This window comes from Erpetoichthys calabaricus, chromosome 4 (assembly GCF_900747795.2).
Source record: "Erpetoichthys calabaricus chromosome 4, fErpCal1.3, whole genome shotgun sequence".
Lineage (NCBI taxonomy): Eukaryota > Metazoa > Chordata > Cladistia > Polypteriformes > Polypteridae > Erpetoichthys > Erpetoichthys calabaricus.
In genome coordinates, this window is record NC_041397.2 from 268503768 (window position 1) to 268518087 (window position 14320).

At 37.8% G+C, this 14320-nt stretch overlaps 1 protein-coding gene across 4 annotated transcripts in view; it reads left to right on the forward strand.

Moving 5' to 3' along the window:
* Positions 1–14320, forward strand: part of nr1i2 (nuclear receptor subfamily 1, group I, member 2) — a 245482-nt gene that overhangs the window by 131525 nt on the left and 99637 nt on the right. The window contains exon 1 of one of the 4 annotated variants that reach the window (XM_051926213.1): positions 11700–11773. The exons of the other annotated variants lie outside the window; for them this stretch is intronic. The gene's annotated coding sequence lies outside the window, so the exon portion shown is untranslated. Of the gene's footprint in view, positions 1–11699; positions 11774–14320 lie in introns of those variants that run through there. 4 annotated transcript variants of the gene reach the window in all.

The window sequence follows — 14320 nt, forward strand, 5'->3', positions numbered from 1 at the left end:
AAAAACAACTTCAAACTCATCTGTTCAGGATGGCATTTAACTTAACCTGACATTCTGCCCCCTCTTTCAGTCTCCTTCTCTGTCCATATGCTCAGTATAATTTGTGTGTATGTCATATCACAAATGATGTTATTTACTAGACTTTCTTTTAGGACTGAATTTAGTATTTTACTCTGGTTTATTGTCTTTTATTCTATTTAATACTTTGTGTATATGGTATCAATCTTTTTCTATTCAGGAAACATTTGTATCCAGTGTTACATACACATGCTGTTTAATGAGACTCTGTGAAGTGCCTTGAGCATGGGAAAGGTGCTATATAAATAAAATGTATCATTATTATTTTTCAAGATTAAAAGAGCTGAGCCTTTTCAGTTTAAGCAAAAGTAGGATTAAGAAGAGATAGATTAAAATGTTCGAAATTATGAAGGGAATTAGTCCAGTGGATCGAGACTGTTATTTTAAAATGAATTCAAGAACACAGAGACACAGCTGGAAACTTGTTAACAGTAAATTTCTCACAAACAGGTTTTTTTTATATACAGAGAACCATAGACACTTGAAATAAGTTACCAAGTAGTATGGTAAACAGTAGGGTTTTAAGGACTTTCAAAACTAGACTTGATTTTATTTTGCAAGAATTAAGTGCATAGAACTGGCGAGCTTTGTTGGGCTGAATTGGCCTGTTCTTGTCTAGATTGTTCTTATGTGGTAGACAGACAGACATGGTTATCACAATAGGTGCTTTCTGCATTATATGAGAACACAATTAAAAGTATCTGGAGTGAACTATTAGGTAACCAAAAAACTTGATGAAAAGGTCCCCTCTCATTTTTTAGTCATTTGATTTCCAACAGTCATATTGTTTCCAAAAGGCGATAGTTCAGGTTGGCTTCCATGGCCACATACATTGATAGTACACTTTGGAACAAGGCATTTTATGGCCCGTCTCCTATCTTCTGCCTACAATCTCGGCCCTGATCAGGCCCTCCTCTCCAGTATTCAGCTGAGTTATAGCCATTTGTCTATTTTAAGTCCAGATTACTTCAGTTCCAGTACTAACTCAAGCATTCTTTGGACCCAGGGGCACACTCACTCTCATCATCCCAATTTAGAGTCGCCAATTATCCTACACATCATTTGAATCTTTGGAATGTGGGGAAAAGCAAGGGCATCCTGAGAAAAACTCAAGCTGGAGTAACATACATCCTCCATTCACAAACAGTGATTGAATTTGAAACCAGCCTCCTAGGCAACAGCACCATCCACTGTGTCACCCTGCCACATAGTAATCAGCATACTTGGTAAATTAAAACTAGGTCACTTGATTAGTATATGAAACATCAGACTATTGCTTCAGGGTAAAATGTCTGGATGTTAGCGAACATTTTAATTTCTGTTGCTGCATTGTCAGAACTTCTTTTTGGCTAAGGTTCAATTTGAGTTGCCTATCTGGTACTACTTATTGTGGTGAAAGGGGTTTAGGAATACAAATTCTTAAAAATACTGCTGATCTATTCAACCAATACAAATTAACAAATAATACATAATAAATGAAATGTATGATTCCATTGTGGTGACAGGGGCATATTGTGCCAGAGAATGGATTGTGATTATTTAACTGAATCCAAACCCTCAGTTCAAGAAATACTGACTGCAAAATTGACTTTGTTACCAAGAACATCTGCACTACAGCAGTCGTCTTTTGTTATGTCTAAGTTGCCTTTGTATTCTGTGTATTATATTTATTCTATGTAATCCTTTACTGAACTTAATACTTTTAGAAAGTGTTCATTGTTTCTGCCCAAATATGTATCTGTTATAACATCAAGGTCAATTCCATAGATTGGTTGATGAAATAAGCTTTTTTAAGGGGTTGTTTTTTTTTTTTTTAAAAAAGATTCACAAATTACAAAAAAAGAAGAATGTCATGCCATTGTATTTGTTGGTTCCTAAATGAAGCATCACTTCACCGTCTTTCATCACTGTCTAGAAGGAAGACGTAATGACATGGACAGTAGCTTTGTGACATCTTATTTGTAGAGCTTGTCTGACGTTTTCTTACATAATATAATGAGCAAGGCCAGGTTGCATCTTTCACTGTCTGTGCTTCTCTTTATTCTTTAGCTTTTCTTGATTCCCAAAGGCCCTTTAGTTTTATCAAGTCTGTGATTTTATTATTTTTACATACATATAGAATTAAAATTGTCTGAAGATTGCTGTTTTCGGCAACATTTTCAAATTTGGTAGCTTCACAAAACTTTTAGATGCTTTTTAATGTTGTACAGTTATGGTGATGGCCAATGTTAGAATTAAATGTAATACTTGGTGTCTGGAATAAGCAGGATAGATAAAAGATGGATGACTCCTGTGACTTGGGATTAGAATAAGGTCACCTTCTGACCAGAAGTACAGTATATTGTTTCAAGAGGAGTATTAGACTGTAAACACTTCTGCAGAAATACCCCCAAAATGTGGGGGAGCAATCAGCCAACCTGGGTGAAACCAGAAAATGGCCGTTATATTGGCAAAAAATAAATATGAAAGAGTGGATGGGCAAAGAGAGGGCTAGTTGTAATTTGTAAGACAATTAGGAAGTATGATGATATCAGCACCATTCTCATATCTTCTTCAGTCAAAATATAGTTGTGTCGTGGTCTGTGAATCTCAGAATATAGAAATGCCAATGCTGTGCCTGATGCAGAATGACTCAAGCTGCCAGCATGTTGATGTTTTTCAGTTGTTATTCATATTTGGTGTCAATCATCTGAGGACGTGTGTTCTCTAAAGACATAAGCTAAGTGATCATTTGTGCAATCTGTATTGACTTTTGTAAGCACTTCCAACTGAACTGCTAATTTAGAGCAACAATTAGAATTACACACTAAAGATGTGTTAAAGCACCATCTCTGTGGCTGGCCAGGTATTTGCATGAAATTAATGATGCAGTTTCAATATATTTAGTGTATGGAAAATTGGAACATTTTCTAGGGCTTCCACAAATGATTATTTTGTAAATGATTAATCTATATACTAATTTTCTCCACATAATTAAAGTAAGCATATGAATATGTGCTTTATTTAAATATTGAATAATTTTATATATAGAATTTGAGAACATCAGGATATGAATAAACACAACTAAAATAACTTCAACAAGAAGACAAACAAGGCAACACTGTTAACTATACAATATTGAAGTCAAAAAAGCCTAAACGTAAAAAAATGATATTTTTGATTAATAATAGACTTAACACAACTTGATGTCAGCAGTGCAAGTTTAACAAGACCAAATAATTAGGCTTTTCGACTTCTTCAAGTCTGCGGTGGGTTGGCACCCTGCCCAGGATTGGTTCCCTGCCTTGTGCCCTGTGTTGGCTGGGATTGGCTCCAGCAGACCCCCGTGACCCTGTGTTCGGATTCAGCGGGTTGGAAAATGGATGGATGGATGGACTTCTTCAAGTTCTTTTAGACTTTAGTGTTACAGTCGATCCATTCTAATACACATTTTGCATGTATTTTTAAAAAATCCATCTTAAATTGAGATATATGCTATTCTTTGACATCCTGAATATAGCTTTGAGGTATATTTGGCCTAAAGCAGTTTTAATAATGTTTGCAATGTGTAAATCATACAATCTGAAACAATATTACAGGTGACGGGCAATACGTAGCTATTGAAGATAAGACTCATTTAAAACCAATGTTCTATACTTTTGCAGCCACAAAGCATTAACTGATTATACATTAAACTTTCAGTAACACTGTAATGGACTGGCGCCATGTCCAGTGTTTGTTCCTTGACTTAAGCCCTTATGCTTGCTGGGATATTCTCCAGCACACCCCTGTGACTCTGTTCGGAACTGGGCAGGTTAGAAAATGACTGACTGACCAACTTTCAGCAACAGCAGCTTTTTCGACTGCCAGCGTTTGCCAACCTTTGCTTTACGCTTTGTTCTGAAGGCCAAATGCCTGCAAAACAAGCAGTTTTTCCCCCTAATTTCTGTTACTTGTTATTACCACCATCACATTTGAAAAAGTGATGATTCATGAAAATGGTGACGAATAGGGCTGACAATACAAACGTAAATCAATATTGTTCATTTAAAATTCTTGATGTTCTTTGGCCGTTCTTCACTTTTTCAAACGCAACCTCCTACATTTGTGAATCAGCAGGTTACCCCTTACAGAATGTTCACATCAATAATCCAACAAAAATCCTGTGCAAAGTGTTCTGCAACATACAAATGAATGTACTCAAAATATTTCTTTTGCTGAAAAAGTTACTCTTTGTAATTGTTTCAAACATAGTAGGCGAGGTGAAGTGAGGGCAAACTTTTACACTGAAGAACACTTCATAGTCGGCATTCAGTATAACTCTTCCAAGGCGCTCCTTTCAGGTGAATCAAGAAAGGCAGGACGGTCACCAGGCTGTCTGCACCAATTTAAGAGAGAACATGGGATAAGTCAAAAATAATTATTCTTAATATGGTCATATCCTTTTTAATGTTAAAGCCAAGATTTTGCACAGTCTGCGCATTTGGCAATCTAAGTTGAAGTACAAAATGTGTCTGTCATATTTAGCTAGTATATGTACGGAGACGTATTTTAGTTCAGGGCACCTGAGGTTAATAATGGTGAGAATGTATCTGTTCTGTCTGAAGAAATACTGTGGCTTTAAGTTGCTTCCCAATGCTAGTCACTACCATGAATTTCTCAAATTACAGGGTAAGTTTGGTATTTTTCAAGTCAAAATTATTTCTTCACCAAGATGGTACTGTATGTATTCATTTGTCACACAAAATTGGTTCCTAAAGTCAAGTGTTTTCTAAAAAATTTTAAATATATGTTCCCCGCACTAGAGCTTTACATTTGAATACATGAGCAATGGGTACAGCTAGGAAACAAAAGCCTTACAACTTACCGAATATGTCTACTTTAAAGCAGCAAAGGTTTTGATGTAAGTCAATAAGACTTTCACATTTGTAAGGCATTTTAGTGATAATGAAAGGAAACTAGAAATAATTATGTTATCATGGATTGATGGAACTATTTTTCTTGAGGCAAGAGTGCATTTCCTTTTCACTTGTTTACTCATAGCTACCGTCATAGATGGGGTTACGACAACATGGCAAGCCCCCAATGTCAAGCTATATTCTGCTTTTTCTCCTACTTTTGCCTCTGCAATTCTATTTTGTCAACAGCTGTGCTCTGGCATGTCTTAATAATAGACAGATGAGCGCTCACATAATATGATTATTTTTTCCTAAGTGGTCCTTACTTTTCTTCCCTTTCATTCTGTGTTGTTATAAAAAGCTTATAGAGCACCAAATGCTCTACTGTAAAAAGCACATAAGAGTTTCATTGTACTTTGTACAAATAACAGTTCTGATGGGCTCCCATGGCCATTACCTGGCTGGGATGCCAGCCGGATGGAAGGACCTGGGGAGAGAGGCACTACCTTCCCCAGGACGCTAGAGGGCTACTCACTGGGGCGGCTGTGGCACCATGGATTCCTGCAAGGCACGCTGGGAGGTGGAGTTTGGTATAGCCCTGTTGGATTCCAAGGATGCCGCCAAGGGGAGCTACTGCAGAGGCCTACATTGGACTTCCACCACACCTGGGAGTTATTCCTGGTAACACCTGGAGTACTCCCAGGACCTGCATAAAAGGAGCCACGTCACTTCATTTGGAAGAGCCAGACTTGGGTGGAAGAGGACAAAGCTTGCCATAAGTAGAGGAGCCGGAAAGAGAAGGAAAGAGAAAAGAAGAGAAGGGTATTTTGTGCTGTGTACGGCGCTTTGTAACTGTGCTGTGAAGGTGGGAAATGAGGGAAAGTGTTTCCCACGAGGAAAAATAAAAGCATGTGTGTTGAACTTGCATCCTGCGTCTGTCTGGGTCAGGTTTAGGTGGCAGGAGCATGCTCTGGTGGCCACACAGTCAATTGTAAATACATGGAAAGAGCATGCAAAACTCATGCAGACCCTGTCACTATGAGGCAGGAATGACATCTCTGTGTTACCTGCAGAAGCTGGCAAAAAGGGAGCTCTATGAGCAGCGGTGGCAGTGACAGCAGCAACAGAAACAGCAAGGGCTGGGGGAATGAAGGTGTAGACTGCAGACATAGCACTAGCTGAGTGAGATAGAAGTGTGTGCTGAAATAATGAAATAGCCTTCATTCACAGAGAAAGAATATAAGTGATTGTAAGTGTGTTTTTTTCAGTTATTATTGCCTGGATGTTTACAGCAATTCATATTATATCAACATTCAGCATAAATAACAGCCGTTTTTGGTGACTTTACGACTTGAATGATGACCCTGAAAGATTACATGGAAGAAGGCAAGTGGTGCAGGAAATTGCACAGTCTCCTTAAAAAATGACTGAATCTCACAACAATTACGTTCTTTTTGCTCTTTTACCTTCTTAAAACAACATGAACATGCTGGTTTGTAAAATGTGTGCAGTGTCAAGACACAGATCAATACATTTTTGACTTGAAAAATGGACGTATTCTGTAAATTTTAAGGCTTTTGTTTTCTAGCTGTACCTATGCCCTGTGAATTCCAATGGATAAAATCTATTTAAAAATCTATTGAAAACATTTGACTTTGGAACATGATTTCACATGGCAAGTGTATATGTATAATTTCTTTGTGAAGAAATAACTTCAATTTGAAAAATACTAAACTCGTCCTTTAACTAGTTTTACAATGTTAAAATAACTATTGTCAAACAGCTAAGTAAGTGTAAGTGTGTTACCAAACAGTATTGTTGGCTTGCCCATTGCTTCAGCCTGCTTCCTTTTCAGGTGCATACATTGACTTAATGCTGTTGTAGAACACATCTGTCTTTTTACATAAGGAACAACAATTTTCCCAGATTTGTGGGGGAAATACTCCCACAAAGAGGAGGTTTTTGCCTGATTTTTGTAGGAACTTTTTTCCTTAGTATGGCTGCTACCATATTTACCCAAGTCAGAAACAGTTGTAGCATGTTGGAGTATAATGTGGGGGCAGGACTGGACAACTAGTCGATTAGTAAAATATCCATTAATTATGTCAGCCCTCGCATCTCCCCGTTGTCCCCTATGTACTTCTGTGTTATGTCTGAGCCAGAGCTTTATCCCTAGCTCAAGTACATTTTCTGTTTATTTAAATATTTTGTTGCCTTTTAAATATTCTTTTTTAATCTTGTTGATTTTTGTCTCTGTCTCCTATTTATGTTATATGATTTAATTAATATTTTGTTTATTGATAATTTGGTGTTTAAAATTTTAGTTTTGTGGTTCTGCCTTTTAGGCAAATCTGTTTCTGTTCCTCCTTGTTTTGTGACAATCCTTTTGAATCTTCTTTAATAAATATGTAAATATTACAGAAACTTTGTTTTGTGCTTTGACCAGAGTATTTTTTATGGTTTTTGCTCCTCTCATTTTTGTGTACATTTAGTATCTTGACTCTTTGAAAGCTTTTGTCCGATGTTTGGGCCTATGCAGGTTGTAAACCTGCCCTTTGATTTTGAGGCTAGTCTACCTGAGGTGAAATCTATTCAGTTATTTCTCACTTTTTCAGCTTGGAGGTCTGGTCTGTTCTATTAGATTTTTGAGGATTGCATAAGTTTGAAAAATTTTTGGTGTGACAGGATCAAATCATTTTGAGCTGGGAACCGAGCACTGGTACAAATTTATTATAAATGGTAAGCTTGTTTACGTCACAACAATAAACACCAACATCATACTGTTATGTTTCAGCCAGGGTTCCTCACAAATCAAAAATGTTACTTTTGTTAATTACTTGCTTTGTTTTCTATGACTGTGTTATGTGCCTTTTGTCTTGTGGGTGGTTCTCCAAGAGGTGGGAATCACATTGCCATCACCACTGGTGACTGCACTCAGCCCTATAAAGGTGAGGGTTTCCCACAGTTCCTGGTAGTTCATTTGAATGCCCTTGGGAATTTTTGTTGAGTTGTTCAGGTGTTTCTGGGCTTTGCTTTTGTGATTTCTTGGATTTTGACCTGTTCTTTTAACCTATGGGTCCTTGTATTGGGACTTTGTTTGCTTAGAACTGCCTTATTGTTTTAAACAACTCCATTTTGCCGTTTGTGCTCTATGGAGATTCATTCTTGTTGAAGAGCATTTTTGTTAGAATAAACTTTTTAAAAAATAAAGACTGTGTTTGCCTTTATATCTAGCCAGGGTCTGATTTCCTTCTCTGTTAGGCATTTTAGAACTGACTGGAATTCTAAAGCCATAACAGATACTTTAGGAGTCTAATAAGACTGATGATTTCACTATCCCCTTTTTACAAGCCACAGGAAATAAAAAACAACAAACCAGGAAACAGCTAGCCTCATATTTTTTCCAAACTGAACATGCAGTGTCTTTTTCGTCACTTGAGATTATTTTCCACTCAGACAAGCTTTAACACCAGTGTAGAGCTCTGATCTATGCATATCCTATGATTGTCTCCTCCCACAACGACTATATTTCACACCTTAGGGCACTAGAATCTTGAATTTACTTCCATTAAGATTAAGATGACTTATATATTATTGTTAGTGTTAAAGGGGTGAGTAGAAGGAAACACTGATCATGAGGGGTGGCAGAATGTAATACTGTATTAACTGCAAACACTGACAGAACAGAAAAGGAGATGGAGTTGCTGTTTATGTCAAACCGAATTTAAATATGTCCTCTTCAGTTGGGCGATGAGCCCCATCTTAGTGAGGACATGTGGCTTTGCCTTGAAAACATTTTAGGAGTGTGTTATAGACCACCCAATTCAGACAGTAATTTCAACACACATCTTTTTAGTGATATCAAAAAGGCAAGTTTACAGGGAGATATTATAGTCAATGGGGGACTTTAATTATACAAATTTTAACTGGGAAAACCTTGCAGATGGAGGAGCACAAGAGCTGGAGTTTTTAGAAGTAATCAGTGACTGATTTTTAACACAGTATTTTAAAGCACCAACACAGGGTGAAGCTTGTCTGGATTTAGTATTTTGTAATAATCAAGATAGAATTGAGGGTGTAGAGGTGATTGAACCACTAGGGTCAAGTGACTATAATATAAATACAATTCTTAGTGTTTTGCAGATGCAAAGACTAAAATTGTTAAGATGAACTTTGGTAGGGCAAGTTTTGATCAGTTGCGACAAAGTCTAAGTAGGATTGACTGGGATAAGCGTTTAAGTATGGAGACAGTCGAGGAGCAGTGGAACAGGTTTAAAAAAATTTTTACAAGTAATTCAGGATAAGATATTTATAAAAACTCCACATTGAATTAATAAAGATTAATAAAGATTTTAAAAAGAAGCTGCAAAGGAAAAAACTGCTTTATAAAGCATAAAAGACTAATGACTGCAAAGTGAATCGTAGAGCATATGAGAACATGAGGGCAACCATTAAAAAGAATATCAGGGAGGCTAAAAGGCAGTTGGAGAGGAATATAGCAGATAAGGCGAAAGAAGACCCTAAGAGATTCTTTCAGTATTTTAGTAGTAAAAGATCAGTCAAGGAGGAGGTGAAGTGTATCAGAAATAGTAAAGAGGAATTAAAAGATACAGACAATGAAATAGCAGATGCCCTAAACTTACATTTTTCTGAGGTGCTTACAAGTGAGCAAGTGGATAACCTCGCAGAGGTAACAGTGACTACTAAGGAGGTACTGAGGGATTTGGAAATTGTAGAGGGAGAAGTGCTGCTCAGATTAAATAAGCTGAAATCAAACAAATCACCAGGACCAGATAATATTTACCTTCGAATTCTTAAGGAGGTTAGCGAGTACATATATAAATCTTTGACACATATTTTTAGGATGTCACTGCACACTGGAGAGATTCTGAAGGAATGGAAAATGACAAATATCATCCCATTATACTGTATAAAATGGGTGACAGGGCAGATCCAAGCAACTATAGGCCAGTAAGTTTAGCATGCATCATAGGAAAATTAATGGAAGGAATTATTAAAGATAAGATTGTGCAACACCTGGCAAGTACAGGAGTTTTTCAGAACAGTCAGTATGGGTTCAGAAGAGGGAGGTCGTGTTTTACCTACATGCTGGAATTCTATGAGGAGACAACAGAAGGATTTGATCAAAGTGGAGCTTATGATATTATTCATATTTACTTTCAGAAAGCATTTGATAAGGTGCCACATGAGAGGTTGGGCATCAAACTAAAAGAAGTGGGAGTTCAGGTTGTTGTTTTTAGATGGGTGCAGAATTGGCTCAGACACATGAAGCAGAGGGTGATGGTGCCAGGAAACTCATCAGAATTGGCCGATGTTAAGAGTGGTGTTCAACAGGGGTCAGTGCTAGGGCCGCTGCTACTTTTAATATATAAATGATTTAGATAGGAATACAAGTCACAAGCTGGTTAAGATAGGTGGATAGCAGATAATTTAGAGTCCGTTAAATCATTACAGAAGGACTTGGATAGTATACAGGCTTGGGCAGATTTGTGGTAGATGAAATTTAATGTCAGTAAATGTAAGTTAATACACATAGGAAGTAAAAATGTTAGGCTTGAATACACAATGGGCCGTCAGAAAATCGAGAGTACACCTTATGAGAAGGAATTAGGCGTCATAGTGGACTCTAAGCTATCAACTTCGTGGCAGTGTTCAGAAGCCATTAAGAATGTTAACAGAATGTTAGATTATATAGCACTCTGATGTGTGGACTACAAGTCCAAGGAGGTTCTGCTCAATTTTATAATGCACTGATGATGCCTCATCTGGAGTGCTGTGTGCAGTTTTGGTGTCCAGGCTACAAAAAGGACATTGCAGAACTAGAAAAGGTCCAGAGAAGAGCAACTAGGCAGATTCCATGGCTACAGGGGATGAATTACAAGGAAAGATTAAAAGAGCTGAGCCTTTTCAGTTTAAGCAAAAGAAGATTAAGAGGTGACATGATTAGTACAGTGGATTGAGACTGTTATTTTAAAATGAGTTCATCAAGAACACGAGGACACAGTTGGAAACTTGTAAAGGGTAAATTTCACACAAACATTAGGAAGTTTTTCTTCACACAAAGAATGATAGACACTTGGAATAAGCTACCAAGTAGTATGGTAGACAGTAAGACTTTAGGGACTTTTAAAACTCGACTTGATGTTTTTTTGGAAGAAATAAGTGGATAGGACTGGCGAGCTTTGTTGGGCTGAATGGCCTGTTCTCGTCTAGATTGTTCTAATGTTCTAATATAGCTCCAGAAGACTGGGTTCAAGTCTTGCCCTGGTCATTGCGTATAAGAAGCTTGCAAATTCTCCCAGTATTTGTATGGGATTTTTCACACATCCCAAAGATAAGTATTAGAATAACTGCTGACTTTACATTGTCCTTGTGTTAGTGAGCGTGAGTATGTGTGTGTATGTGTAAGTGTGCCCTGTGATGAGTTGGCAGTTGGCGCCGCATTCAGTTTTAATTTCTTTCTTACACCTGATGCTGCTAGGATAGGCTTTGGCCCTCCACAAGCCTGCATTGAACAAAGCTAAACAGGCAGGAATGAAGCACCTGTTGTGTGTCATGCTAATGTTAGAATAATATGTTATTTTTATTGTACACCTTTTGTATTTTGTACATAATATATTCATTCACTGACTTCCTTTTAGTTCACATATCTTTGAATAATTGATTGGCTTTTATATTTTTATATTGATGTTTAAAAATAAATGTGTTATTTCCTTGTGTTTCTTTATGTCAGATTATTCATGATGTCTCATGGGCAGCAGATGTATAGTTGTACCTTCTGCCCTGATTGAAACAGTGTAAGATGAGATCTTTAACCTACACTCAAAGGCAATTCAATCCTTTCATTTTTAACTCATTTCACTATTACTGGCAAACAGGGAAGAAGTAAGAGAGCAGGCAGTGCTGGGTAGTGATTAAGGTATTGGACTTTAGTAAGACTGCCAGTTCAAGTCCTGAGCATGTCATTTAACCTTCCTGTACTACAACTGTAAAATAAAATTATAACGTTTTCTGATCTTTTTTAGTCACCATTGGTAAAGATGAAATGTGTAAAACTATAACACTAAGGTAATAATGAAGTTAGGTCCCCGTCCAGACAACTACATTTTCGATTACAAACACAGCCATTAGTCTCTTGTTTTCTGTTGTTCACTCCACCTCAACCCCTGAAAATGGAGGCTTTTGAGAGTGCTTTTCAGAGCCATATTGTTGTGGTGTGGATGTGTGAAAACACAGTTTTTCAAAAATTCAGATGCTAATCTTGCTCTGATTTGCTCATGCTTGTTACATGACCCTTTCCTAACTGGATCCTGCACATGACTGTACAACATAGTTGACATACTGTACAGTAGAAGAGCCGCATTCCATAGCAATTATTATTTTGCATGCCCGTATACATCTAAATTTCATATTGTACGGCTTGAATGCTGCATGCATTTACAAAAGGCAAATAAATTACCAATCTCTACAGTTTTGTGATAAATCCCATGGCCAGCAGCATTACCATCCCTTTTAAGGATCAGCAGTTTTGGGTACTGCCAGGCATACACTGTGCAATGTTGCTGTAATTTTAAGCCCAGTTTGCAATCACTGACTGATTTTCTGAATTGGCCCAAATTTCAGCTTTATTGGTCATCATTTCACGTGCAGCATGAGAGGGGTTGCTATGCATTTCATGATTGGGATGCTGAATGATGAGAAGAATTTCTGTCATGTCAGAAACTTCAGCCAGCTATCTTGTAGTGTGAGCAGTCTCATTACCTGATTTTCTGATGTCACCATCAAGTTTCCCGAAAATTCATTGTGCAGTGACAGTAGTGCATTGTACATTTAGTTTTGCCATTGTCTTGCTCATTTTCACCTTTTTGATTTCAAAAAGTTATCGTATACCAAACAACATATAGCTAAATGGCCAATGACAAAAGCATCTTAGGAAATGTATATTGGAATAACCACAACTAAACACACACAGCAGTAACTGGAGTCTTCAATTTGTCCTCAGTCCAGGCCATTGGAGCACATTCTGAGCTGCTGACCAAAGGCTCTAGGACAAAGCTGGTACCAATGGCACCATAACCAGGTTCTGAAAGCCACTGCAGAAACTGTCTGAATGGGAATTAAGACCACCTGAAGAACATGTCTAACTGTGAAGACAAACATTAAGCACATGAACTTCGTGAAGGCTGGAGAGCAGCTACCAGCAAGAAGCAAGAATACAGTAGGAGTCCTGGCAAGTGTGCAGGATTGGCAGCTCTCTGTGGAAGCACATTGCTTCAGCTTCCATGAGGCCTGACCATCCTCATTGTCTCCGAAGCAACAAAGAGTATTGTTCTGTTGGAGCTGACAGTCCCACAGGAGGACTGACTGAAGGAAGCCCATGAGAGGAAGAGGGCTATGTATAAGGATCTTGTGCGGAGCTGCCATAAACAGGTATGGAAGGCAAGGTGTTTGCCCATTGATTTTGGTTGCTGGGGTGCAGAGGAAGCCCGTGGGGAAAAGCAAGTTCCTCCTGAGCACAAAGCATGGCTGGGTCACATGGATGAGGGTGTCTGATGTTGAAAGACCCAAAACAAACAATAACCCCATCAATGATGATGTGCTCAGGAGCTTTGAGAGTTGTATCTACACATCATTTTCTGTGAATCACACAAAAAAAAGATTTATGTCCAAGTCCTGTGATTCCTACCTGAATTTTGACCATGTTTTTCTTTACTGAACCAATAAATAAAGCTCTTCCTCTCTCACTACCATGATCAACTTTTTAATATTCTGGACAGCTCTATTCAGACATGAGAGGTATCATACTTAGTCAGAAGCAAATGTCTAAGCTTTTGTTATTTGTGTATATAGTTATGTCAATGACATTTATATAAGACTAGCAAAATACCCGCGCTTCGCAGCAGCAAAGTACTGCTTTAAAATTTTTATTAAGAAGAAAAGTAAACCTTTTTAAACTGAGGGAAAATATACCAATAATTATTTGTTAAGGATCTCTTTGTATACCACGTTGTCAGTTCGGCCCTCCAGTTGTAATATGACCAAGCTGTGTGCTGAGCTTACTCTTGAGCATGCAACGTATAGTTGGCCATGTGAAAAGCAATCTTGCCTCAAATCAATGCCAACCTTTTGTAGGGTCTGTCCCTGAGACTTATTAATTGTCATTGAGAAGCAGAGCCTTACTAGAAATTGGAGGCGTTTGAATTGAAATGGGTTTCATCGATAACTTCACATCCAGCTTTTCAGAGTTTAAACATTCATAAACATCAAAGTGCCCACTACTCAAATCGTCACCTGTGAATCTAAGATGTTTAAGAGGCATTGGCGGTTGTCCAAAGGTGTAAAAT